The following is a 27,196-nucleotide window of genomic DNA, read 5'->3' as shown; positions in this document are numbered from 1 at the left end:
ACAACATTAAGTAAGTAAATATATATTTTTTAAGTTTCCATAATTTGCAGTCATGAGTCCTAACTAATAAAATCTTGCTTTGGTAGAGGAGGAAAAATCTTTTCTCTCTACCCTTCTAAATTATCAGCTGGGGGCCTGTAACAAAAGACAGATTAACAAGAGAAAAAGCATACAAATTTATTTAATATAAGTTTTATGTGGAAAACTTTGTAAGGAAATGAAGACCCAAAGTGGTTAAACCTGAGCATTTTTAAGCTAGGTTTGATGAAGAGCGGAAAGTCCTGGGGAAATGGGACAGGACAAAAAGGGGTATCAGCTAAGTGTAGTAAACTGAGGGAAACAGCAAGGTCTGTTCATTAGATTCCTCTCAGTGTTCCCTCTGTTGGAGATAACAACGTTCCTTTTCTCGGGGTATAGCGAGGGCACCTCTCACATGAAAATCCTTCCTGCACATGCTGCTTCCTCAAATTCCTCAGCTCAAAATATTCAATATGCCAAGGTGCCTTATTTTTTGGTAGTGTGGGGGATCAGAATTGGCCACCCCAAAATGTGTCTCTTTGGCATGAGGATTATTTGGGGCTGATTACTTTTAAGAAACTGCAGACAGGCGAGAAGCTCTGAAAAGTAGAAGCTACCCTCTGTAAAACACATTTACATTTGTAAGGGAAATCTCCATTTGTAAAGGTAACTCCCTCTCTGTACCAGGAAGAGGGGGGATGCCCTTATGTCCAGAAACTCCTATCAAGGCAGAAGGCAAGGACTTAAATCCTCATAATAACCTTTCTCTTGTTTACTGTCCTTTTCTGGTAATCTCCCATAACTCACTCCCTCCCACCCCCAACATGCTCCTTTGTCTTTAGCCAAAGACGGTATTTAAGATGACAACCTTAGCCAGTCTGGGAGTTAACCAGTTTTCCTGGATTTTTCCCATGTATACATGTTACAAAGCTTTATTTGATTTTCTCCTTTTATTCTGTCTCATGTCAATTTAATTCATAGCCCAGCCAGAAGAACCTACAAGAGATAGAGGAATTCTCTTCCTCCCCTACAGCAGCATGTCCTGCCCCTGTTATTTTCTGTTCTACTTCCAGAATCCAATACAATACTTAGGGTAAGTACTCAAAAAACATACGTTCAATGTATGAATGAAAACAGAGTGAGGGAGAAAGGAAATACATAAAGTTAAATACATCACTGGACAGCCACATGTAAAAGAATTAAACTGGAACCCTATCTTACACCATACACAAAAGTCAACTCAAAATGGATTAAAGACTTAAATACAAGACCTGAAACCATAAAACTCCTAGAAGAAAACATAAGGAATAAGCTCCGTGACATCAGTCTTCATGATGATTTCCTGGATTTGACACCAAAAGTAAAAGGAATAAAAGCAAAAATAAACAACTGGTCCTACATCAAACCAAAAAGCTTCTGTATAGCAAAGGAAACCACCAACAAAATGAAAATGCAATATAAAGAATGGGAGAAAATACTTGCAAATCATATTGTCTGATAAGGGATTAATATTCAAAATACATAAAGAGCTCATACAACTCAATAACAAAAAACAACAATCGATTAAAAAATGAGCAGAGGACCCTCTGAACAGACATTTTTCCAAAGACGACATACAACTGAGCAACAGGTACATGAAAAGGTGTTCAACATCACTAATCCTCAGGGGAATGCATTCAAAACCACAATGAGATATCACCTCACACCTGTTAGAATGACTATCATCGAAAAGACAAGAGAGGGGGCTGACCACATGGCCGACTACTTGCTTGTGTGCTCCAGTTCAGTGGCCCAGGGTCCGCCAGTCCAGACCCTGTGCACAGAGCTATATACTGCTCATCTAGCCATGCTGTGGCAGCATCCAACATAGAAAAACTAGAATGACCTGCAACTAGGATGTACAACTATGTACTGGGTCTTTGGGGAGAGAAAGAAAGAAAAAGAAGAAGATTGGCAACAGATATTAGCTGAGGGCCAATCTTCCTCACAAAAAGTAAAAAAAAAAAGACAAGAGGTAAGAAGTGTTTGCAAGGATGTGGACAAAAGGGAACCCTTGTGCATGGTTGGTGGGAATGTAAATTGGGGCAAGCTCTATGGAGAACAATATAGAGGTTCCTCAAAAAATTAAAAATAGAACTATCATATGATTCAGCAATCCCACTTCTGGGTATATAACCAAATAAAATGAAAACAAGATCTCAAAGAGATATCTGCACTCCCAAGTTCACAGCAGCATAATTCACAGAGCCAAAATATGGAAACAACCTCAGCGTCCATCAATGGATGAATGGATAAAGATGGTGTGGTGTGTATATGTGTGTGTGTATATATACAATGGAATATTCCTGAGCCATGAGAAAAAATGAAATCCTGCCATGTGTGACAACATGGACGGAGCTAGAAGGCGTTATGCTAAGTGAAATAAGCCAGACTGAGAAAGACAAATACTGCATGGTATCACTTACATGTGGAATCTAAAAAAAAAAAAAGTCAAGCTCATAGAAACAGAGAATAGAAAAGTGGTTGCCAGGATCTGGCGACTGGGGGATAGGGAAAGGTTGGGAAAAGGGTACTAACTTTCAGCAAAATGATGAATAAGATCCGAGGATCTAATGTAAGACATGGTGACAACAGCTGATAACACTATTACACAAATGAAGAAAAAGAACTAAATATAGCAAATATATTTACAACAGAAACTTTTATTCCTAAAGTTTATTAATAATGTATTTACTTCTACTAAAGTGTGACTACGTTTACTTGTGACAACTGTCATCTGTGGAGAAACAAAAATAGCACAGAAAGGAAAAGAGGAGACACTAACAATACTGTGATCAATTTCAATCCCTTTTTTATGAACTCAGTTCTTAAGCTCTCATTTTAGCACTTGTTTTAAAAATTAAATATCAGACACAAGTTTCCTTGAGAGAGAAAAAAATACTCTGATTAAACTTTTTATTTACTTGAAGAATCAAAGTGCAGGCCAAAATGAACTTTATTTTGAAGTATTAGACTACTATAGTTAACATCCCAAGAATGTCTAAGAAATTCAAGTTATGAGATAGGAAACTAATCACTGAGGCAAAAACTTGTTCAGCTCTTCCTTTCAAACAAATTCTCCAAATAGGATAAGACAGTAAAGATATTTATTCCCTGCTCTTTAGCCAAACTTTGGTAACTATCTGCCTAGACAAAATAACATAATAATTGAAACAACGCTATAAGTTTAACCATACCTTATAAAATTAATTTTATATAACACACCACCTAAAAAAAAATAAATGGATTAAACAATAAAACATTTTAAGCAGAGACTAACAAAGCTTCTAATTTAAGAGGGCTATCAAGTTTTAAAATTACTTTCCACATCCTTTGAGTTCTAAAATTACAAAATTATTGGAAAACTAAACATTATGATCACATCAGACTCAAAACAAAATGTTACTGGAGAGGCTGACTTACCAGGTCTTTTCTTCTGGCAAGATATCTGATTTACCATATACAGGTTAAGGAGGTCTAAACTGACAGCAGAATTTTTGACAGGGGATAAAACTCCCCGTAATTTCAGTTTTGATTTTAACCTTTTCTTTTCAAAATATTCCTAAAAAAATTAAAAATAAAAAGTTATTCTAGCAACCATATAGTTTCAGGCAGAATCATCAATAATAAAAAGCAATAATGCTATTAAATAATTGACTTGATATTTTTTATATTTCTGTGACACCTCCTTTACATGTTTACATGTAAATTAAAATGAATCATGATAACTTGTAGTTTGCCCAAAGACTCTAAATTACAGCTTCTTATAATCTTTCTTTTGTTAAGCGTAATGCCTTTAAAACAGAACTGTATAAAGCCATTCCCAGGTATCAAAAGATTAAAAAAAATTATCTGAATATGGAACGTTTTTAAAAATCTGATAAAACAAATCTGATAGGCTAAAAACTTGTTTTTCTGCAAAGTATGCTATACCACAGATATAAAAAGCCTAAAGATACGCATAGCTGTGTGCCAATAAAAGTCAACTGAAATGAGAAGAGAAAAACAAAAAGAAGCTATGTGAGAACTTATCTGCAGCCAAAGCTAACTTAATTCTGTTATCTCCCCATGACTCCTAGATTTTCTTTTAAACCAGACTTGTAAATAATTATCATTTTTCATTCAGTATTTATTTCTGATTGAGCAGAATTATTCTTATTTTCATTCTTTTTCTCTCAGATTACATCCTTAATTTAAGAAGTTCAAAGGCATTTGTTCAAAATTTGTTTATTGAGCAACTATTATGTATTAGACACTATAACAAATTGTGAAAACATCTTCTTCACTATATAACTCATAACACAATGGCATAAACGTGATTATAAATGTGAGATATAAAAAGTGAAAAAAGTCCAAGATGGTAAAAAATTTAATGCAAGAGGAAGTATCATTTTTCCAAGAAGTTAAGGTTTTATCACATTAATATTTCAGAATATTAATTATAATAGACTTTTAAGATTCTAAAAAACATAAGAACTGTAAGAGACTTGCCAGCTATCAAGCAAAAAAGTAAATGCTGCATTTTTATGCAAACTTAACCACAGATAAAAAAGTGTTTCTTTGAGTGATGTGCAACTCCACATTGGGGCTTCTTTAAAAAGATCACACTATGGTCAGCAATGAAATGACAGAACCTTCAGGATGTAAATATTTTTCCCCTTTGAAAAACATGACTCTGGATCATATAATTGACAGTGTCTTGGAATTAAGATATTATTTCCTAAGGGACTGTACTCTGTGAAGGATAAGACCATAATCAGAAAGAGAATGACACAATTACAACTGAGCATCAGGAGTATGTAAACTACAGGTAGATGTGGGGAGAGTTGGCAGAGGGAGGGCAGGAGGAGAGGGAAGCTTTCTTAGAAAATGACTTCTAAGATAGATGGATGAGTCAGAGTTAGCCAGAGTGTGGGAAGATAATGTTCCAGGAATGAAGAAGAACAGTACAAACACTGTGTATGAAGGGAGCAAGCCTTTACTCCAGGGAACACGGCTCAAGAGGTTGAACCCTCATAATCTATCCATCATGATAACCTCTAATCTTTCTTTTCCTAGAGAGAACAAAGGTATGTAACTAATTTACCTGACAAGGTTAGGCTCAACTTTTTTTGGGGGGGTAACTTTTGCAGACAATTTCACTATTTTATTATTTGATATCAAATAAACAATAAATTCAAAACACATTTCCAATCTTTTTAGCACATTATCAAAGTTGTTAGGACAGTTAGACCTCCACATACAATTCCTATGGGGATATCTAAGACAAGCAAATCTTTATTTAGTAAAAAATGTACTAAAGCATGAGTATAAAAGACAGATTATTAAAATATTTAAAATATGTTATATGTATAGTTATGACTTCCAATGGCTTTTGGTGACATATTTCATATTATAGGATATCAAGTTTATTTCTAAATATTTTTTGTGTGGTATTTTAACTTTTTATTAAGATTATAATAGTTTACAACCTTGTGAAATTTCAGTTGCACATTATTGTTAGTCATGTTGTAGGTGCACCACTTCACCCTTTGTGCACTCCCCTCACCCCCCTTTCCCCTGGTAACCACCAATCAGTTCTCTTTGTCTATATGTTTAACTTCCACCTATCAGTGGAGTCATACAGAGTTCGTCTTTCTCTATCTGGCTTATTTCACTTCACATAATACCCTCAAGGTCCATCCACGTTGTTGTGAATGGGACGATTTTATCCGTCTTTATGGCTGAGTAGTATTCCATTGCGCGCGCGCACGCGCGCGCGCGTGTGTGTGTGTGTGTATACATATATATACCATATCTTCTTTATCCAACCATCAGTTGATGGGCACTTAGGTTGCTTCCACATATTGGCTATTGTAAATAATGCTGTGATGAACATAGGGGTGCATGGGACTTTTGGAATTGCTGACTTCAAGCTCTTTGGATAGATACCCAGTAGTGGGATGGCTGGTTCATAAGGTATTTCTATTTTTAATTTTTTGAAGAATCTCCATACTGGTTTCCATAGTGGCTGCACCAGTTTGCATTCCCTCCAACAGTGTATGAGGGTTCCTTTTTCTCCACAAACTCTCCAACATTTGTCACTTTTTGTTTTGGTTATTTTTGCCATTCTGACAGGTGTAAGGTGATATCTTAGTGTAGTTTTGATTTCCATTTCCCTGATGATGAGTGATGATGAGCATCTTTTCATGTCTATTGGCCATCCGTATATCTTCTTTGGAGAAATGTCTGTTCATGTCCTCGGCCCATCTTTTGACTGGGTTGTTTGATTTTTTGTTGTTAGGCTCAACTTTTTTTAACAAGTCTCATTTGGTAGAGACAAGTAAAAAATAATCAGAAGATAAATAGAAAACTCCCAGAAGACAATCAAATTTTAAATTGAAAATAGACATTTAAAAGGAGCAGCCAGGGAGACAAATAAAATCTTAAGAATGTGTCAAAGGAAGCAAGGGAAGAGCTTGTTTCAAGATGAAGGGAACGGGCAGCAGTTCTCTGAAAGAAGACTGTTCACTTCATGAAGTGCTAAATAAAGTTTGTATCACCAAAACAAAAAAGACGAAGGTTATGGAAAAGCAGATGATGACACATTAAAGTATATGAAAAATATCTTTGGAATTGAATAACATAAAGTTCAAATTTTTTTATTGAATTTTAGTTAACATAGAACATTATGTTAGTTTCAGGTGTACACGTAGTGATTTGACATTTACACACATTACGAAATAATCACTACAATGATTCTACCAACAATCTGTCACCAAAGTCATTATAATATTATTGACTATATTCCCTACATTGTATATTATACCCCCATGGTTTATTTACTTTATAACTGAAAGTTTGTACTTCTTAATCCCCTTCACCTATTTTGCCCAACCTACCACCAGCTTCACCACTGGCAATGACCAGCCTGTTCTCTGTGTCTATGAGTCTGTTTCTGTTTTGTTTGTTCATTTGTTTTGTTTTTTAGATTCCACATATAAGTGAAATCAGATGCTATTTATCTTTCTCTGTCTGACATATTTCACTTGGAATAACACCCTCTATATCCATCCATGTTGCTACAAATGACAAGATTTCATTCTTTTTTACAGCTAATATTCCACTGAATAAATATATGCCACATCTTCTTTACCAATATATCCACCGATGGACACTTAGGCTGCTTCCACATCTCGGCTATTGCAAATAATGCTGCAATGAACATAAGGGTGCATATTTCTTTTCAAATTAGTGTTTTTGTTTTCTTCAGGTAATACCCAGAAGTCAAACTGCTGGGTCATATGTTAGTTTTTAATGTTTTTAGAAGCTTCCATACTGTTCTCCATAGTAGCTGCAACAGTATACATTCCCACCAAAAGTGCGCGAGGGCTCCCTTTTCTCCACATCCTCACTAACACTTGACATTTATTGTCTTTTGATGGTTTTGATTTGCATTTCCCTTAGGATTAGTGATGTTGAGAATCTTTTTACATGTCTGTTGGGCATCTGTAAATGTCTTTGGAAAAATGTCTATTCAGTTCCTCTCATTTTTTTATTGAATTATTTTTTGATATTGAGTTGTATGAGCTCTTTATACATTTTGGACATTAACCCTTTATCAGATATATCATTTGAAAGTATATTCTCCCATTTGGTAGATTGCCTTTTCATTTTGCTGATGGTTTCCTTTGCTGTGTAAAAGCTTTTTAGTGTGACGTAGTCTCATTTCTTTATTTTTGCTTTTGTTGCCCTTGCCTGAGGAGACAGATCCAAAAAATTATTAAGACTGATGTCAAACAGTTTACTGCCTAAGTTTTCTTCTAGGAGTTTTATGGTTTCAGGTCTTACGTTTAAGTCTTTAATCCATTTTGAGTGTATTTTTACACATACCGAAAGAAAGTAGTCCAGTTTCATTCTTTTGCCTAGAGCTGTCCAGTCTTCCGAATATCATTTATTGAAACAGCTGTCTTTTCCCCACTGAATATTCTTGCCTCCTTTGTTGTAGATTAATTGACGATATATTTGTGGGTTTATTTCTGGGCTTTCTATTCTGTTACATTATCTCTGCATTTGTTTTTGTGCCAGTATCATAATGTTTTGATTATTACAGCTTTGTAGTACAGTTTGACATCTGGAAATGTGATACCTCCAGCTTTCCTCTCTCTCAAGATTGCTTGGCTATTTTGGGTCTTTTGTGGTTCTATACAAATTTTAGGATTATTTGTTCTAGTTTTGTGAAAAATACCAATGGTATTTTCATAGGGGTTGCATTGAATCTGTAGATTGCTTTGGGTAGTACGGACATTTTAACAGTATTAATTCGTGAGCACATACATCTTTCCATTTATTTGTCTTCGGTTTCTTTCATCCATGTCTTATAGCTTTCAGAATATAGGTCTTTCTTCTCCTTGCTTAAATTTATTCCTATGTATTTTATTGTTTTTGATGCAATTGTCATGGGAGGGTTTTCTTAATTTCTCTTTCTGATAGATCGTTATTAGTGTATAGAAACCCAACAGATTTCTGTATATTAATTTTGTATCCTGAAACTTCACTGAATTCATTTATCCTAATAATTTTTGGTGGAGTTTTTAGTGTGTGTGTGTATATATATATAAACAATATATATAAAATAAAAAGTATATATATATATTTAGTATAAAGTATCATGTCATCAGTAAACAGTGACAGTTTTATTTATTCCTTTCCAATCAGGCTGGCTTTTATTTTTCCTACTAATTGCTGTGTTAGGACTTCCAATATAATAAAAGTAGTGAGAGTGGGCATCCTTGTCTTGTTTCTGATCTTAGAAGAAATGCTTTCAGCTTTACACCATCGAATATGATATTAGCTGTGGGTTTGTCACATACAGCCTTTACTATGTTGAGGTAGGTTCTCTCTATACCCACGTTGTTGAGAATTTTTATCATAAATGGATGTTGAATTTTGTCAAAAGCTATTTCTGCATCTATTGAGATAATCATACAATTTTTATTCTTTGCTTTGTTTATGTGGCATATCACAATGACTAACGTGTGCATACTGACCATCCTTGCATGCCTAGGAAAAATCCCACTTAATCATGGTGTATGATCCTTTTAATGTATTGTTGATTTTAGTCTGCTAATATTTTGCTGAGGATTTTTGCATCTACATTCATCAGGGATATTGGCCTATAATTTTCTCTTTTTGTAGTGTCTTTGTCTGGTTTTGGTATCAGGGTAATGTTGGCCTCATAGAATGAGTTTGGAAGCATTCCTCCCTCTTCAATTTTTTGAAATAGTTTGAGAAGGACAGGTATTAATTCTTTAAATGTTTGGCAGAATTCACCTGTGGAACCATCTGGTCCTAGACTTCTGTTTCTTGGGAGATTTTTGACTACTGAGTCAATTTATTATTAGTAATCAGTCTGTTCAGATGTTCTATTTCTTCCTGATTCAGTCTTAGAAGACTGTATGTTTCTAGGAATTTATCTATTTCTTTTAGGTTGTATAATTTGCTGGCATCTAATTGTTCATAGTAATATCATGATATTTGCATTTCTGAGGTGTCAGACATAACTTCTCTTTCATTTCTGATTTTACGTATTTGGGGCCTCTCTTTTTTTCTAGATGAGTCTGGCTAAAGGTTTATCAATTACCTTTTCAAAGAACCAGCTCTTAGTTTCATTGATCTTTTCTATGGTATTTTTTCAGTTTCTATTTATTTCTGCTCTGATCTTTACGATTTCCTTCCTTCTACTAACTTTGGGTTTTGTTCGTTCTTCCTTTTCTAGTTCCTTTAGTTGTAAGATTAGACTGTTTATCTGAGATTTTTCTTACTTCCTTAGGTAGACATGTATCATTTACTTGCTCTTTGATTTCTTCAATGACACACTGGTTGTTGAGCAGCATGTTGTTTAGACTCCATGTTTTGTTATTTCCAGTTTTCTTCTTGTAGTTGATTTCTAGTCTCATACCATGGTGCTCAGAAAAGATGTTTAATATGATTTCAATCTTCTTCAATTTACTGAGACTTGTTTTGTGGCCTAACATATGCTCTATCCTGGAAAATGTTCCGACCGACTTGAAAAGATGTGTATTCTGCTGTTTTGGGATAGAACGCTCTGCATATATCTAGTAAGTCCATCTGGTCTAATGTGTCATTTAAGACCAATATTTCCTTATTGATTTTCTATCTGTATGATTTATAAAGTTCAATTTTGACACTAGTAAGAGCTGTACAGTGAAGTGGACCAAGGAACAAATGGGAGATGAGAGTGAAAGGGCATAGCAGGAAAGAGAAAGGACCCACAGACACCTTTACTTGTCTAATAGGAGAAAATTCAGTATGTGTAAACATCAATGGAAAGCGGAAGTAAATGGAATCCAGATCACAGACAGAGAGACCTTCCTTTGATCAGAGGGAATTACTTCTGTAGTTAGAGGAGGGAAAGAGAAGATGGATGAAGAAGGAAGGTGGTTTATAGAACTGGTGGTAGAAATTTGAGATAATTCTCATCTCATAGCTTCTATTTCCTCTGAACTATGATACAAGGTCATTTAACGAGCATGAAGGGATAAAGAATAGTGTTGGGAAAGAGAGGTTTGGGGAGGTAAAGGAAGGTATGAAATTTTCAAAGAAGAGAAAAGTGACACGATTAGAGATCAACACCTTGGGAAGAGCCATGTGTCTTTCCCTTTCTGACAATTATTCAAAAGAATGATCCAGATAGAGTTAGATTACTTTTTAAAAATAGTCTTGGGACAGCCTTCATTCATAGTTTATTTATTATTGAGTGTCTATGTTATTGCTAGAGACAGTTCAAGGCACAGGAGATAGAAAATGAACAAACGTGGTAAAATCCTTCTCATGAAGATATTTTAATGGGGGGACAGAATAAACAAACTTCTAAGAAAATATAGGATTATGAAAGAGTGACAAATTAAAGAGGGTAAAGGAGAGACAGCATTTGGAGGGCAGGGAGCTATTTAGATGTAGTGATCAGAGAAGGCCAATCTAAGAGGACATACTTTTGCTGAGACTCAAATGTTGACAAGCCAGACATGCAAATATCTCGAGGGAGACTATTCCAGACAAAGAACAGTGGCAGAAAGAAGGTCAGTGTGGCTGAAATAAAATGAATAGGACAAGTAGTAAGAAACAAGGTCAGAGAGGCAGGCAGGGTGCAGATCCTTCTGATTCTTTTAGACTTTGGTAAAATCAGATTTCATTCTAAGAGCAATGAAAAGCAATTGAGGCTTTTAAGCTGGGGAATGATAAATTCTGATTTGTGCCTTTAAAAGATCATACTAACCACTGTGTCACAGACTACAAAGGAGTAAAAGATAAAGCAGAAAAACAGTGATAAATTCAATTACATTAAAATTAAGAACTTTTCTTCAAAGACAGGATTGAAAAACTAAAATTAAAAGCCAAAGGACAAATATACCTGACAAATAATTCCTAAATACATAGACACAATAAGAAAAAGACAAACAACTCAAATAAAAAATGAAAAAACTACTTGGAAAAGTACCTGACAAAAGAGGAAACCTGAATGACAAGATAGTCAGTCTCATTAGTAATCAAGGAAATACAAGTTAAATTTACAATGAAGCATCAATTCACTGAGTTAACAACTATCCTGCTTTCATAATAATCACTCCCTTGCTTTTCTTTAAATTTTACTACCTTCGAACATATTTTTTCTGTTTTGGAACTTTTCGTACACGGAATCTTACTGCTTGTATTCTTTTGTGAGTTGCTTTCTTTATCCAACTTTATGTTTTTGAGATTCATCCACACTAATTACGCGTAGTTGAAACATTTTCACTGCTCCATCATTACTTGGGTATGCCACTATTTGCTTAACCATTTTACTGCTAATGGACATTTGGGTGGTCCCCTTTCCTTCCTCCTCCCCTGTCCTTCTTTCTCTCTTTCTCCTCCTTCTCTCTCTTTTGTTTGTTTGCTACTTAACAACAACAATATCCAAACAAGCTTGTACATGTCTCAAAGTTCACAAGTGGAAGAGTTTCACTCAGATATATACTGCTGAGCTGTAATGTGCATACATGCTCAACTTTACTGTGTAATGATCAATGTAATTAAAAAACAAAAAAAGGTGGTAGGTTATAAGGCCATTATACTACTCTAGGCAATAAATGATGATGATTTGAATCAGGGTGCTAATAGTATAGGTAGTGAGAAGTTATCAGACTTGGGATACATCTTGGAACTAGAATGACAACAAGAATCAACAAGGTCCTTAAGTCTCTGCCTAAGCAAAATGGTTGGTTATCAACCTATCTACAAGGTTGAGAAGACTAAAGGAAGAGAGTCTTCCAATTTCACTTAGTTATTACCCTTGGAAAAATGCATTAGAAGATCACTTTTTTCATAAAGCTAACACAAATAAACATATTCTCTTTACCTTTTGCTTTCTCCTTTTCTGCTTGATCAGAACCCTGGTCCTGAAAAAGGAAACAGGATAAAAAACACAATGATTAAAGAAATGGTCTCTAAAATGATTGTTGAGCCAGCCTGGTGGCAAACTGGTTAAGTTCACATGCTCCACCTTGGTGGCCCAGGGTTCCTGGGTTCAGATCCCAGGCACGGCCCTACACACTGCTCATCATGCCATGCTGTGGCAGCATCCCACATACAAAATAGAGGAAGATTGGCACAGATGTTAGCTCAGGGACAATGTTCCTCAAGCAAAAAGAGGAAGATGGGAACCAGATATTAGCTCAGGGCCAATCTTCCTCACCAAAATAAATACATAAATAAAATAAAATGATGTCATTTTAGTTGAATTAAAGATTTGGAATTAAAATCTAAAAGTATAGTGATAATTATGCTATTTTATGAAAAGAAACTATGAAAATGTTCTCAAATGTTATAGTATATACTGTTTCACAAAATTTTCTTAGATAGAAAATCCAAGAGCTAATAAGAAAGACTCTACACCTATCATTAATAATGAAGCATAAAATACATCTGAATTATAAAATCAAGATAAGCAAAGAGAAATCAATGCATTGGCAAGGAGGTACCACTGAAACATTCTCATATGATAGCACTATTCTTGGTCAATGCTGCCATTTTAATTTTCCTTGTATTTCAATATTCTACTTCTATCAACAGGAAGTAGAGAAAGGACCAAAATCTATATAGGATTGAAAGAAATGTTAAGTTTATTATTAGAGCAATTCAGTTACATTACTATATCAGCTATGCATACTTGAAATCTCATAACTTCTTTAAAACACAGCTAGCTTTTATGGATGTGCTTCACAACTATGATCTCTGTGCCAAACACTGCAACGAATCCCATGATAGTGCAATATTTAATGGTTATAAATTATTTGCTCTATTAATAATAGCAGAATGCCATAAAACATTCATGACAAGATAAGCGGATATGCACAATAAATCTTTTGGATATACATGAAACTATGATCTCAAATTCAAGATTTATACAAGAATTATAAGTAAAATGACAAAATGTATTTTAGCTACATGAGATTATATAATAACATGAAAATAATAATTGCTAATGATGAGTACCATATGTCTTGCACCTTTCTAGACACTTCAGATACTTTACATGTACAAACTCATTTAATCTTCACAGGAACTCTGTAAGGTAGGTTCTATTTTTATCCCCATTTTACTGATGAAGAAACTAAGATGCAGAGAGGTTAAGTAACTTGCCCAAGGTCACACTGCTAATAAATGGTAGAGCCAGACTGAAACCTAAGCATTCTGGTTTTGAAGTTTTCAACCAGATATTATACTGTCTTCCAAGAATTTCAACTGTGAATATACAAAGCTGTTCATTTTCCAAATGATTTTCATAAACTACATGAATGACAGTTACTGAATACCCCCAGACTTTGGTACTTACTGAACTTGTACTTTAACATACTTCCAAATAGCTATGTCTTAATTGACCATTTTGAGTTCACTGAGCAAAGAATTTGATCTGTCCAGATCCACGCAGCATAAGTGCACTGCTGGCATTCAAACTTTAGAAAAGAAAAAGGAAATAAATCACATTTCATTGACCCATCAAATGCTAAGGCTAGAGAGGACATTAGAGATTAGTTTATTCTCCATCATTTTAAAACTTAAGGCAAAGAAAGCAAAGTGGGGGCTGGACCGGTGGTGCAGCAGTTAAGTGTGCGTATTCCGCTTTGGCAGCCTGGGTTTCACCGGTTCGGATCCCAGGGGTGGACATGGAACCGCCTGGCAAGCCATGCCGTGGGAGGCGTCCACGTATAAAGTAGAGGAAGATGTGCACAGATGTTAGCTCAGGGCCAGTCTTCCTCAGCAAAAAGAGGAGGATTGGCAGCAGTTAGCTCAGAGCTAATCTTCCTCAAAAAAAGAGAAAGCAAAGTGACTTTTCAAAGTCCTGAAATATAAGAAGTATGACAGAGCCAGCAGTATTAAACAATCCAGATTACAGAGACAGTAGGAAGAAAAATCAATTCTATAAGAAGTTCCCACATTATAAAGATCAATAGAATTAGGGACTAGCCAAAGCCTAAACACAGTCTTCATATATGTATAAATCAAGTGATTTTAATCCAGGCTGATTTTCCATTATCCAGGACACTCTTATGGCTCTCACCAAATTCTATGTACTCCATAATCCCTATTCCTATGTGCCTAAGGAAAAATTAATTAGGATTTCAAGACCAATTGCTAGATTAGCCTACTAATACTAGACCACAGTGAAAGTGAAAAAAGATCCTAACGTATAAGTCAAAGGCAATTTCATAAAAAGAACATTTTAAATTATTATTAAGGCAACCAATGCTACTAAATAGTACTATATGTCTAAATGTTTTACCAAATATAGTCACTCTCAATTACTTGCACTAGAAAAGAAAACTGCATCAGTTAGGATTCTTAAGTTACAAGAAATTGAAAGCTCCTTTGGTTAATTTAAACAGAAAATAAATTTATTAAAAGAAAATCAGGTAACCAACAAACATGTCAACAAGGCTGAGGAAGCACGTTTGGCACCTGGCAAGAACAAGGAAGTCTAGGGAGCTGTGGCATCATAGTCAAAATCAAGCCATAATTAGCCTCCTAAGAACACCACTGCCAGCACTGGTGAACACTAAACACCACTGACTGCACCAGTTCCACTCCTGGACAGTGAACACCACCCCCTGGCATCACTGGCATTAAAATTCAATCCTGCTGCAGCTCTTGCAACTGCTTCCAACTACAATAGAAGCTCTGTAGTCCCTACTTCTTTGTGTTACTAGCTTCTAATTCAAAGTACAGGACAAGAGCATCTAAGTCTCAGCTTAGGTCACATGCCTATTTGCTAGCTGCAAAGCATAGTGAAACAAATGTCTGGGTTTTTTCCCCAAGATTCCACACAGGGAGGTGGTCTGTGCCTATCACCAAAACTCATAAGGTAGGAAATACCCCCACACATAGATAAGGGGCTCAGGGCTCAGATGCTTGGCTGCCAGTGAGTACAAATGTCCACTAAAGAGATGTAGATTAAAATTAAACTAGTTGACAATCCAAGTGACTTTTTACTTGGCTATGTCAGTGGAAAAAAAAAAAAATATATATATATATATATAGTCCTAATAGTTGCTTCTAACAGTTTTGCTTAGGCTAACTTTTGTTTTTTTTTCTCCCCCAAGTGTTGACCAAGATGATGATATAGGAAGATCTTGAGCTTCCCTCTTCCCACAGACACACCAAATGTACAGCTACACTTGGAGCATTCTCTCTGAAAGAGATCCAGAAACTAGACTAGCGACTCGTACACATGGGACAAATGCAAAAATACCCAGGTTGAAACAGGTAGGAAAGGCTGAGACACACTCTCATCATAATCCCCACCCCTGCCACAATGCCATACAGTCAGAAGGGAATCCCCAACTCCACCTTCTCCCTGAGGAGCAAAGGGTTTGACCTCCACATCTAGTGCTCCAAATTTTAAGACTCTCACCAAACAGACAGACTCCCAAAACACCTAGCTCTGAAAGCCAATGGGCTTGTGTCCACAGGACCCACAAGACTATGGCAAATAAATAAGCATTCTTAACAGGAATGCAGCACTCACCAGAGCTATCCCCTCAGGGTTCAACATGGAGTGAGCAGGCAAGTATGTTTTAAGTAAGCCTCATGGTAACCACAAAGTAAAAGGCTAGAGGAGATATACAAGATAAAGAGAAAGTTATCAAAGTATACCATAGAGAAAATCATCAAATCACACAGGAAGAGAACAAGAGAGGAAGAAAGGAATAGAAGAATTACAAAACAACCAGAAAACAACAAAACGGCCATGGTAAGTCCATCCATGTAAATAATTACTTTAAATGTAAATGATTTTTGGCTGAAAGGATTAAAAAACATGACCCAAATATATGTTGCCTACAAGAGACTCATCTCAGCATTACGGACACAGACTGAAAGTGAAGGGATGGAAAAAGATATTACATGCAAAGGGAAACCAAAAGCTATGGTAGCATAATTCTCAGACAAAATAGACTTGAAGACAAAGACTGTAACAAGAGACAGCAAAGGCCATTACAAAATGATAAAGGAGTCAATTCATCAAAAGGATACAAGAACTGTAAATATTTATGCACCCAACATTGGAGCACCTAAATATATAAAGCAAATATAAACAGAACTAAAAGGAGAAATAGGCAGCAATAAACAATAGCAGGGGACTTCAAAACCCCACTTTGAACAACAGATTGATCATTGTGATATTGTAATTTACAATAAGAAATACATATTTGGATGCAACCAACATAGGAGCACCAAAGTACATAAAGTAACTATTAACAAACCTAAAAGGAGAAGTGAACTACTACATAATAATAGTAGGGGACCTAAACCCCACTTAGATCAATGGATAGATCATCTAGACAGAAAGTCAACAAGGAAATAATGGAATTAAATGAAAAACTAGACCAGATGGACTTAATAGAACATATATAAAAACAGCAGAATACACATTCTTCTCAAGTGCACATGGAACATTCTCAAAGATAGACCATATGTTGGGAAAGAAGGCAAGCCTTAATAAATTTAAGAAGACTGAAATCATATCAAGCATCTTTTGTGACCATAATGCTATGAAACTAGAAACCAACTACAAGAAAAAAGCTATGAAAGTGACAGATATGTGGAGGCTAAACAACATAGTACTGCACAACCAATGGATCATTGAAGAAATTACAGGAGAAATCAAAAGATATCTGGAGACAAATGAAAATGAAAATACATTATACCACACCAACTCATGGGATGCAGCAAAAGTGGTCCTAGGAGGGAAAATCGTAGCAACACAGGCTCACCTTAAAAAACAAGAAAAATCTCAAGTAAGCACTTTTAAACTGCACGTAACAGAAATAGAAAAAGAAGAACAAACAAAACCCAAAGTTAGCAGAAGGAGGGAAATAATAACAATTAGAGCAAAAATAAATGAAATTGAAGCCACAAAAATGGTAGAAAGGATCAACGACCAAGTGCTGGTTCCTTGAGAAGATAAAATTGACAAACCCTTAGCCAGACTCACTAAGGAAAAAAGAGAGGAGGCTCAAATAAAATTAGAAATGAAAGAGGAGAAATTAACCGATACCACAGAAATACAAAGGATCATAAGAGAATACTATGAAAACTATATGCCAACAAATTGCAAAATCCAGAAGAAATGGATAAATTCTTAGACTCATACAATCTGCCAAAGCTGAATCAAGAAGAAATAGAGAATTAAAAAGACCAATCACAAGTAAAGAGATTGAAACAGTAATCAAAATCCTCCCAAAAAATAAAAGTCCAGGACCAGATGGCTTCTCTTAAGAATTCCACCAAACATTCAAAGATTTAATACCTATCCTTCTCAAACTATTTCAAAAAATTGAAAAAGACTGCATACTTCGTAAGTCATTCTACAAGGCCAACATCAAGCTGATACCAAAGCCAGACAAGGATAACACAAAAAAAGAAAATTACGGGCCAATTTTGCTGATGAACAGAGATACAAAACTCCTCAACAAAATACTGGCAAACCGAATACAGCAAAATCTTAAAAGGACCATACACCATGATCAAGTGGGATTTATACCAGGGACACAGGGATGGTTCAACATCCACAAATCGATCAATGTGATACACCAAATTAACAAAATGAGGAATAAAAAACGTGATCATCTCAGATGCAGAGAAAGCATTTCACAAGATCTAACATCCATTTATGATGAAAACTCTCAATAAAATGGGTATAGAAGGAAAGTATCTCAACATAATACAGGCCATATATGACAAACCCAAGCCAACATCATACTCAATGGGGAAAAACTAAAAGCCATCCCTCTGAGAACAGAAACAGGACAAGGGTGCGCACCCTCACCATTCGTATTCAAAATAGTACTGGAGGTATAGCCAGAGCAATTAGGCAAGAAAAAGAAGTAAAGGGTATCCAAATAGGTAATGAAGAAGTGAAATGCTCACTGTTTGCAAACGACATGATTTTATATATAGAAAACCCTAAAGAATCCATTGGAAAGCTATTAGAAATAATCAACAATAACAGAAAAATGGCAGGGTACAAAATGAACTTGCAAAAATCATTTGCATTTCTGTACTCTAATTACAAACTAAGAGAAAGAGAACTCAAGAATACAATACTATTTGCAATCACAACAAAAAGAATAAAATTTCTAGGAATAAATTTAACCAAGAAGGTGAAAGACCTATACAATGAAAACTATTAAGGCTTTATTGAAAGAAATTGATAAAGACATAAAGAAATGGAAAGATATTCCGTGCACATGGATCGGAAGAATAAATACAGTTAAAATGTCCATACTCCCTAAAGCAATCTGCAGATTCAATACAATCCCAATCAGAATCCCAATGACATTCTTCACAGAAATAGAACAAAGAATCCTAAAATTCATATGGGGCAACAAAAGACCCCAAACAGCTAAAGCAATACTGAGAAAAAAGAATAAAGCTGGAGGCATCACAATCCCTGATTTCAAAATATACTACAAAGCTATAGTAATCAAAACAGGATGGTACTGGTGAAAAAACAGACCTACAGATCAATGGAACAGAATTGAAAGCCCAGAAATCAAATGACATATCAGATTTAATGCAATCCCTATCAAAATTCTAGTGGCATTTTTCACAAAAATAAAACAGACAACCCTATTATTTGTATGGAACCACAAAAGATCCCAAATAGCCAAGGCATAATTGAGAAAGAAGAAAGCTGGAGGCATCATACTTCCTGATTTCAAACTATATTACAAAGTGACAGTAATCAAACTGTATGGTATTGGCATAGAAACAGCCAGACAGACCAATGGAATAGAATATCCAGAAATAAGCCAGAAATATATGGTCATTCAATTTATCACAAAGGAACCAAGAATACACAGTGGGGAAAGGACCGTTTCTTCAATAAATAGTGTTGGGAAAACTAGACAGTCACATGCAAAAGAATGAAACTGTAACCGTTATCTTACACTGTACACAAACATCAACTCTAAATGGATTAAAGACTTGAATATAAGACCTGAAACCATAAAATTCCTAGAAGCAAACACAGGGGGTAAGCTCCTTGAAATTGGTTTCGGCAATGATTTTTTGGATTTGACACCAAAAGCAAAAATTAAAAAGTGGGACTACATCAAACTACAAAGCTTCTGCACAGCAAAGGAAACCATCAACAAAATGAAAAGGGAACCTATAGAATTGGAGAAAATATTTGCAAATCTTATATCTGATAAGAGTTTAATATCCACAATATGAGGAACTCATACTACTCAACAGCAAAAAACAAATAACCTAGTTAAAAAATGGGCAAAGGACGTACATAGGCATTTTTCAAAAGAGACATGCAAATGATCAACAGGTACAGGAAAAGGTGCTCAATATCACTAATGCTCAGGGAAATGCAAATCAAAACCACAATGATTTATCACCTCATGTCCTTTAGGATGACTTGCATCAAAAAGAAAAGAGAGAACAAATATTAGGATGTGGAGAAAAGGGAACCCTTGTGCACTATTGGTGGGAATATAAATTGGTGCAGCCATTATGGAAAACAGCATGGAGGTTCTTCAAGAAATTAAAAGAACTACCATTTGATCGAGCAGCACCAATTCTGGGTATATATCCAAAGAGAAATCAACATCTCAAACAGATATCTGTACTCCCATGTTCATAGGAGCCTTATTCACAACAACCAAGGTATGAAGCAGATTAAGAGTACATCAATGGATGAATGGATCAAGAAAATTTGGTATATATATATACACCATGGAATATCATTCACCCTTTTAAAAGAAAGAAATCCTGGGCCAGCCCAGCAGCATAGTGGTCAAGTTCGCATGCTGTACTTTGGGAGCCCGGGGTTCACAGGTTCAGATCCCAGGCACAGACCTAGCACCACGTGTCAAGCCATGCTGTGGCTGCATCCCACACAAAAAGTAGAAGAAGACTGGCACAGATATTAACTCAGCAACAATCTTCTCAAGCAAAAAGAGAGAGATTGGCAACAGATGTTAGCTCTGGGCCAATCTTCCTCACAAAAAAAAGAAAGAAATCCTGTCATTTGTGATAACATGGATGAACCTGGAAGGCATTAGATAATTAAGTCAGACAGAGACAAATAGGACATGGTACCACTTATATGTGGAATCTAAAAAAAAGTTAAAATCATAGAAACAGAGAACAGACAAGTGGTTGCTGGGGGGTCAGGTAAATAGGGAGAGGTTGGTAAAAGCATACAAACTTTAAGTTATAAGATGAATAAGTTCTGAGGATAACATGGTAACCATACCATTTGTTAATACAAAATAACATTGTATTGTATAATTGAAATCTGTTAAGAGAGTAGAACTTAAATGTTCTCACCAAAAAAGAGAAATATCTGAGGTGATGGATGTGTTAATTAACTTTCACAATGTATGCATATATCAAACCATCACATGGTATACTTTAAATATCTTACAATTTTATTTGTCGATTATACCTCAATAAAGGTAGAAAAAAATAAGATAGAAAAGACGGGAGAACAAATGAATATATCCCCAAATAATGGGGTAAACTAGATGGAATTTTATATCTGAGAAAAAGAAAAACGTGCAGATAATTAAAATAGCTTGCTATATATAAAATGTGAATCCTCAGAAGTCATTTGCTACTTTGACTACTGCAATATTAAGTATGTAGCTAGCTACCATAATTATACATTAAAGAGTCTCCTTGATTTTATGCAAATGTTCTCCTATATTTCTTACTACATTGGTAATAGCAATAAAACACAGCTCTGATTATCACTTAGGGACGTGACTTCCATTGCCTGCCCCAACTTAGATTTCAACTTTGTTTTCCATTCCTGCGTTTCATGTATTCCAACACCCGACCAAATGAAAATATAGTTTTTCTTCTCCATATATGGAGACTCCTCCCACCATATTTTGTACTCAAAACTTTCAATACCTTCAAGACCCCATTCAAACATCAGTTTCTTCATGAAATTTATATGCACTTTATAAAAAACAATTTTAAGAGTTTCTCTAATTTTTGTCCTGAAATTTAAATTACCAGAGATTTAGGTGTGGGGAGGTGGGAATGAAGCTCATCTCTTTAACAGTAATTACTATGTTATTCTAGAAAATGGATTTTTAAAGAAATATATTGCAACCATCTCTTTCAGTAAAAGTTTAAGTGAACAATATTAGTTGCCATTATAGCTACATACTGAAAATAAAATCAAAAGGCCATAACTTCTTCATAGAACACTCCACAAGTTATCAATTGTGGGAAGCAGGGATATAGATTACACTACCTTATTCTTCATTAAGATAGAAAGAATAAAGTAAAATAGAGAAGTGTAAAGAGGTTAAGAAAGGGAAAGAAGAGAAGAGAAGGGAGGGAAGGGGAGAAGGAAAGAAGAGAGAGAGAAAGGAAGAAATAAAACCATACTGACTACAAAAATATAACAGGGCATTCTGCCCTTGCCATTCTTTCTAGTAAGCAAAGATTTAAAGGAAAACGCTAAAGAAATACTTTCTTTAAAAAAAAAAAAGACAGGCAGTAATGTGGTCAAGGAAACATCAAGAACAACACGAACGTACATTTTACATGGAGTACGCAGGAGATGTTGAAACTACATTAGGGATTAAATACTATGGGTGTCACATATCTTAACTGTCAGCTAGTCTTGAATTTTCTTTTTTGTTTATTTTGTTTTGCTTTTTATTTTTCTGCTTAGTTTATCTTTTTAGTGGCGAGGTGCCATGCAAAAGAAACCGTTTCCAGATTGTTACAATCTTGTAATAACATCTTAAGTGTGATTCAAAGTGAAAAATGTAAACAAAATTAATAAAGCAATAACTAACAATTGAAAAAATTATTTTATGGCTTGTGTCACAGTGAAATTAATATTAACCTAAGACATCATAATGTTAACATTGTTAGCTAGCAGACTTATTAAGATTCAGGACAGTAACTAGCCTAGAAAAAGTACTTAGGTTGGTTTTCCACAAAACTAAAGCAGGTCCACCTGATGTGTCAGGAATAGTAATGATATACATTAGAATGCTATGGCTTTCATATAAATTCTTCTCTTGCAATACAAGAAAAAGTTTTTAGAGTAATATGAATTACAAAAGGTATGGTATTGAGAAAAAAAGTGTCAATCGATGAGGCAGAAATCCACCTAATATTCAGAATACAGAGCCTAATTAAAATAAGTTCTTAGAGATTGAATTCTTATAGTACTTTCACATGGAAAATATTGTTTCATAGTTACAGGCTGTAATGATAAACATGAACAGCCATCTCCTGGGTCATACAATGGAAGAGATCTTAGATTGTGAATGATAGCCCAACACAGATGTGTATTTCAGGTTATTCACAATTAAATCTTAAAAACTTTATTTCAACAATTATAATTCACTAAAAGCTTCTAAAGTTGAAGTTTTTCACTCCATTTATGGGATATTTTGAATAAATATTTTCAACTGTTTTTGAATAAAATGTCATCAAAATTTAGAGGACTTGCTTGCAAAAATGTTCAATAACAATGCAGGATACATAGATTGATTTATCAAGTAACTCTTCAAAGAGTCAAATGTTTATGAAATCCAATTAATAAAAGGCAACAAAGAAAGCAAGCTTATAACAACACGCCAAAGTATTCTTTTTTGGATTCAACATCAGTATTGTCTCAAAAACAGTGTAATTCAGTTACATTAACTGTGCATATAAAAAAATGAAAATTTTGACAACTGTAGCTTTGTTCAGTAAAATATCAAGCCTCTTTGACTACAACTGTGAAATATACATGAACTACAACCAATTCCAAGTGTATCTTGGCTACACAGGTTACATAATTTAGTAAGAGTCCTGTTTTACCCAAGATGCTATGATCCATCAAATTTCTATTTATATTATCATTGCAGAAATAATTTTATCTTTAATGTTCTGCAGTTAAACTATTGTCTGCAGCTATAATCTCCTTAAAATAACTACCAAATCTGAAAGTAACTCCTGATGCTTTTTCAGCAGATTTGGGCATTCAGATTGTCATGTGACCATGAGAGATGTTAAATGCTGGCAAACATTTTGTGTACTAGTTATAGATTCATCAACTCAAATGAAAGACAAAACATCAGTATTTATCATTAAGCATTAATTTTCCTTTATTTGAGCTCCCTGCTGCCAAAAGGTTACAAAAGCATTACTAAACACTATGAAAAAGGAAACGGTTGTTGACAAAACCACTGTAGCAACAACATTCCTACTACTCTTTGTAGGCACTCTGACAGGACTGATTAGCCTCTATTCCTAGCAAATATTTCACTTACACCTAATCTAAAATTTTCCATGTTTCCTATTGACCCCACTCCCAGGCATGGCGGCTATACAAATCTCTCAGACCTTAGAATGCAATGTTACAACTAGCTGGTACAAGTGGCTAGCAGAGACAGCAGCATTAAATACTTCTCCCATCCCATCCAGCAAGTTAGTTGTACCCAGCCACTCATGTCTCAGCACACTTTATCAGCAAGTGCCCTTCATGCTATCTTTAAAAGAAGCTGTTAGTTACTTTCTATCTGGAAAGTGCCAGGCCTGGGTTATCATTGGATGTCTTCAGATTTAACCACATGTTAAAGTGAGAACGTTCTTCACCGCACACGTTGCTCATGCACTAATACAGACCATGGCAGAGGTTAAAATAAAAAAAAGGATGTTCACTGAATCTATCTGGGTTCATTTTAACGGAACCATTAATGGTAGCTTATATTTAATTAAAAAACAAAAACTCCGAAAACAAATGCTAAACTGGGCGTGCCACTAGGATCACAGGCATAAACCATGACTGTCCTAGGCAAACTGGGATGATGTTCACCGTACATTTAAGTGTTATCCCCATTTAACAGATGAAGAAAGAGATGCAGGGACAGAGGCTAATTCACAGTAAAGAGAATTTATTGTAAAGCTAATTAAACTTAAGTTCAGAGCCCTTCATCTGCATATTCCCCTTCCAAGCCCTATACCTAATTTTGTAGTCACAATTTTGTATTCTTTTTTCCATTATGAAAGTCCCTCACAACCTGATCTGCTCCTATACAGAGAGGTTTAATAATTAACCCAAATTCACATAGGACTGGTGTTTTTGCTTGCTTTTTGGGGGGTTGTTTTGCTTTTAAAGATTTTATTTTTCCTTTTTCTCCCAAAGACCCCCAGTACATCGTTGTGTATTTTTAGTTGTGGGTCCTTCCAGCTGTGGCATGTGGGACACCACCTCAGCATAGTCTGATGAGCAGTGCTATGTCCGCGCCCAGGATTCGAACTGGTGAAACCCCGGGCCGCCGAAGCAGAGCGCACGAACTTAACCACTCGGCCACCGCGCCAGCCCTAGGACTGGTTTTGATTTGATGTGGAAAATATATAGTCATACAAGAAAATGGAAAAATAGTATTCATTATTTTTCCCCAGAAGAATCCTAACTGGTATCACTGTCTTGGAGTCTTTCACCACTATATTCCAAACTACACACCACTAGCACCACAAACAAACAGTCATAGAATACTACTTTCACTGTGGTACTTCTGAATTTGAATGACTCCTCAATATCCAACAGATCAAATTTCAACTTCTCAGTCTGGTTTTCAACCTCACCATCACGCAGACACATATACACATTTTTAAGTATTTAAATAAGTAATCTTATCTCCAACTATTTACATAACATTTATTTTATTCTTTTTCTCCATCAAACTTTCCTTTAGCCTTGTTTCTGATTTGCCAAACTCTCAGCTAAAACTTTCCTATGTTCTACTATTGTTCACACTGTTTTTTTTAAATCATATATTCTGGCCCCTGATCTTTCAACATTTTCAAACTTTATGGAATGTCATATTCCTCCCCCCCCCAATAAGCTATAAATCTCTCAGAAAGAGACTAAATTTCAGTTACTTTATACTCTGACCTGGCACAGTGCCTGGTACATAGCACTCACTAAATACTTTGCACAGGTGAATATTCTAGGCCTACATTTACAAATGCAAACCTCTCCTTCACCTAAATTCAAACAGGATTTTATCTGTGCCTTTTTATGACACGGGTTGCATTCTTCAATCTAAGTTATAGAAATAAACCTCCTCCAATTAAAACAAAAAGTCTTCTTACACTGAATGTATAGTGCTGTATTTCAGATCCATAGTTGATCCCATTCTGAATAGCATATCGAGGCCCAAAGACTGGTCACATCTTTATCTTCTCCTTTCTCTCTTCTCTTACTACCACCTTCATGTCTGAGGTGGCTATGAATTTGGTGAAACAAGTCGTCAATCACCAAATACTGAAAATAAAAGAGAACCTTTTCCAAATTAAAAAGATCAGTGCTTATACCTGTCCTCTTTCAAATTTACAACTCAATGTGACTAGGAAAACACAGGGTCTCAGTGCTGACGTAAAAGTACAAAACAAAGATTAGAGTTCTAGGTCAATGATTCCCAGACAACTAAAAAAAAAAAAATTATTTAATTGGTAAGACTGACAAATGATTCATATTTTTAATTTTGTCAAGAAAGGACTTGGGACCAGCCCCGTGGCTGAGTGGTTAAGTTCGCGTCCTCTGCTTAGGTGGCCCAGCGTTTCACTGGTTCAGATCCCGGGCGTGGACATGGCACCGCTCATCAGGTCACACTGAGGTGGCGTCCCACATGCCCCAACTAAAATATGTACTGGGGGGATTTGGGAAGAAAAAGCAGGGGGAGAAAAAAAGAAAGGACTTAAAATGGGAGGGGCATTTTAAGTCAAAAAAAGAATATAATTTTAGGAAAAAAAGAAAGAACCCATTAAATTGGAAAATCTGACATTATGGCTGATTAGCAAGTTTCAGGGAAGTAGACTGGGAACTGCTATCATAGATATGTCAATTAGTTTCAGCTTAGACCAAATCTCTTTACCCTAAATGAGACTTTGTTTGAAATGAAATGTTATATCTTCAAAGACGTCCACAAAGCATAACACTAAAGCCAAACCAAGTAATTTAAAAATCAAAATAAGGAAAGCTTATTTCTTCCCTAGCCACCAGTCCCTTCCCTCACAAAAAAAAATCTTACATATGACTGGTAGACTCCCCAAACAGAAGAGCAGCAAAAAGTTAAATGCCAAGTTTCTTTTATGCCAAGAAAACTTGCAAAGACCTTTGCAATTGTAAAGACGCTCCTATCAAATGATTCCGCAATTAAACTGTATATCAGGTCCCTATAATACACAACAAGAATACCCTGGTTTGATTTAGTGTATACAATCAGGTTGCTACAACCAAAATATAAACTTGCTATAGCCTGCTTCATTCATTTCCTTGGAAAAAAGGTATAAAGCCTCTTTGCAAGTGTTTTCCTGTCTTAATGCAGACCAATCTACTGTCTGCCAAATAATCCTTTCAGGTTCTTTAATACTGCCCTCCCAACCCATCTCTTCTAAGAAGCCTTGGTAAAAACTAGGTCTCCAATTTGATAATTATTTATCTCACTTCCTTTTCAGCTTTTAAGAACCTGTGTTTCATTGTTTCTCTGTAGCGCTTGTTCTGTGCAACACTGTTATCCTTCAAGGTTTAAGGTAATTTCTCTGTTCTCTAAATATCCATAGC

General features: G+C 35.4%; 1 long non-coding RNA gene and 1 pseudogene across 1 annotated transcript in view; both read right to left on the bottom strand.

The window, feature by feature from the left end:
- LOC111767608 (uncharacterized) overlaps positions 1 to 27,196 on the bottom strand; it is a 160,940-nt gene that overhangs the window by 131,307 nt on the left and 2,437 nt on the right. The window lies entirely within an intron of this gene.
- Positions 1 to 27,196, bottom strand: part of LOC138920190 (regulator of DNA class I crossover intermediates 1-like) — a 72,579-nt pseudogene that overhangs the window by 43,319 nt on the left and 2,064 nt on the right.

Source organism: Equus caballus, chromosome 22 (assembly GCF_041296265.1).
Source record: "Equus caballus isolate H_3958 breed thoroughbred chromosome 22, TB-T2T, whole genome shotgun sequence".
Lineage (NCBI taxonomy): Eukaryota > Metazoa > Chordata > Mammalia > Perissodactyla > Equidae > Equus > Equus caballus.
Note: the sequence above shows the minus strand (reverse complement) of the source record. Positions and strands in the feature narration are given on the sequence as shown.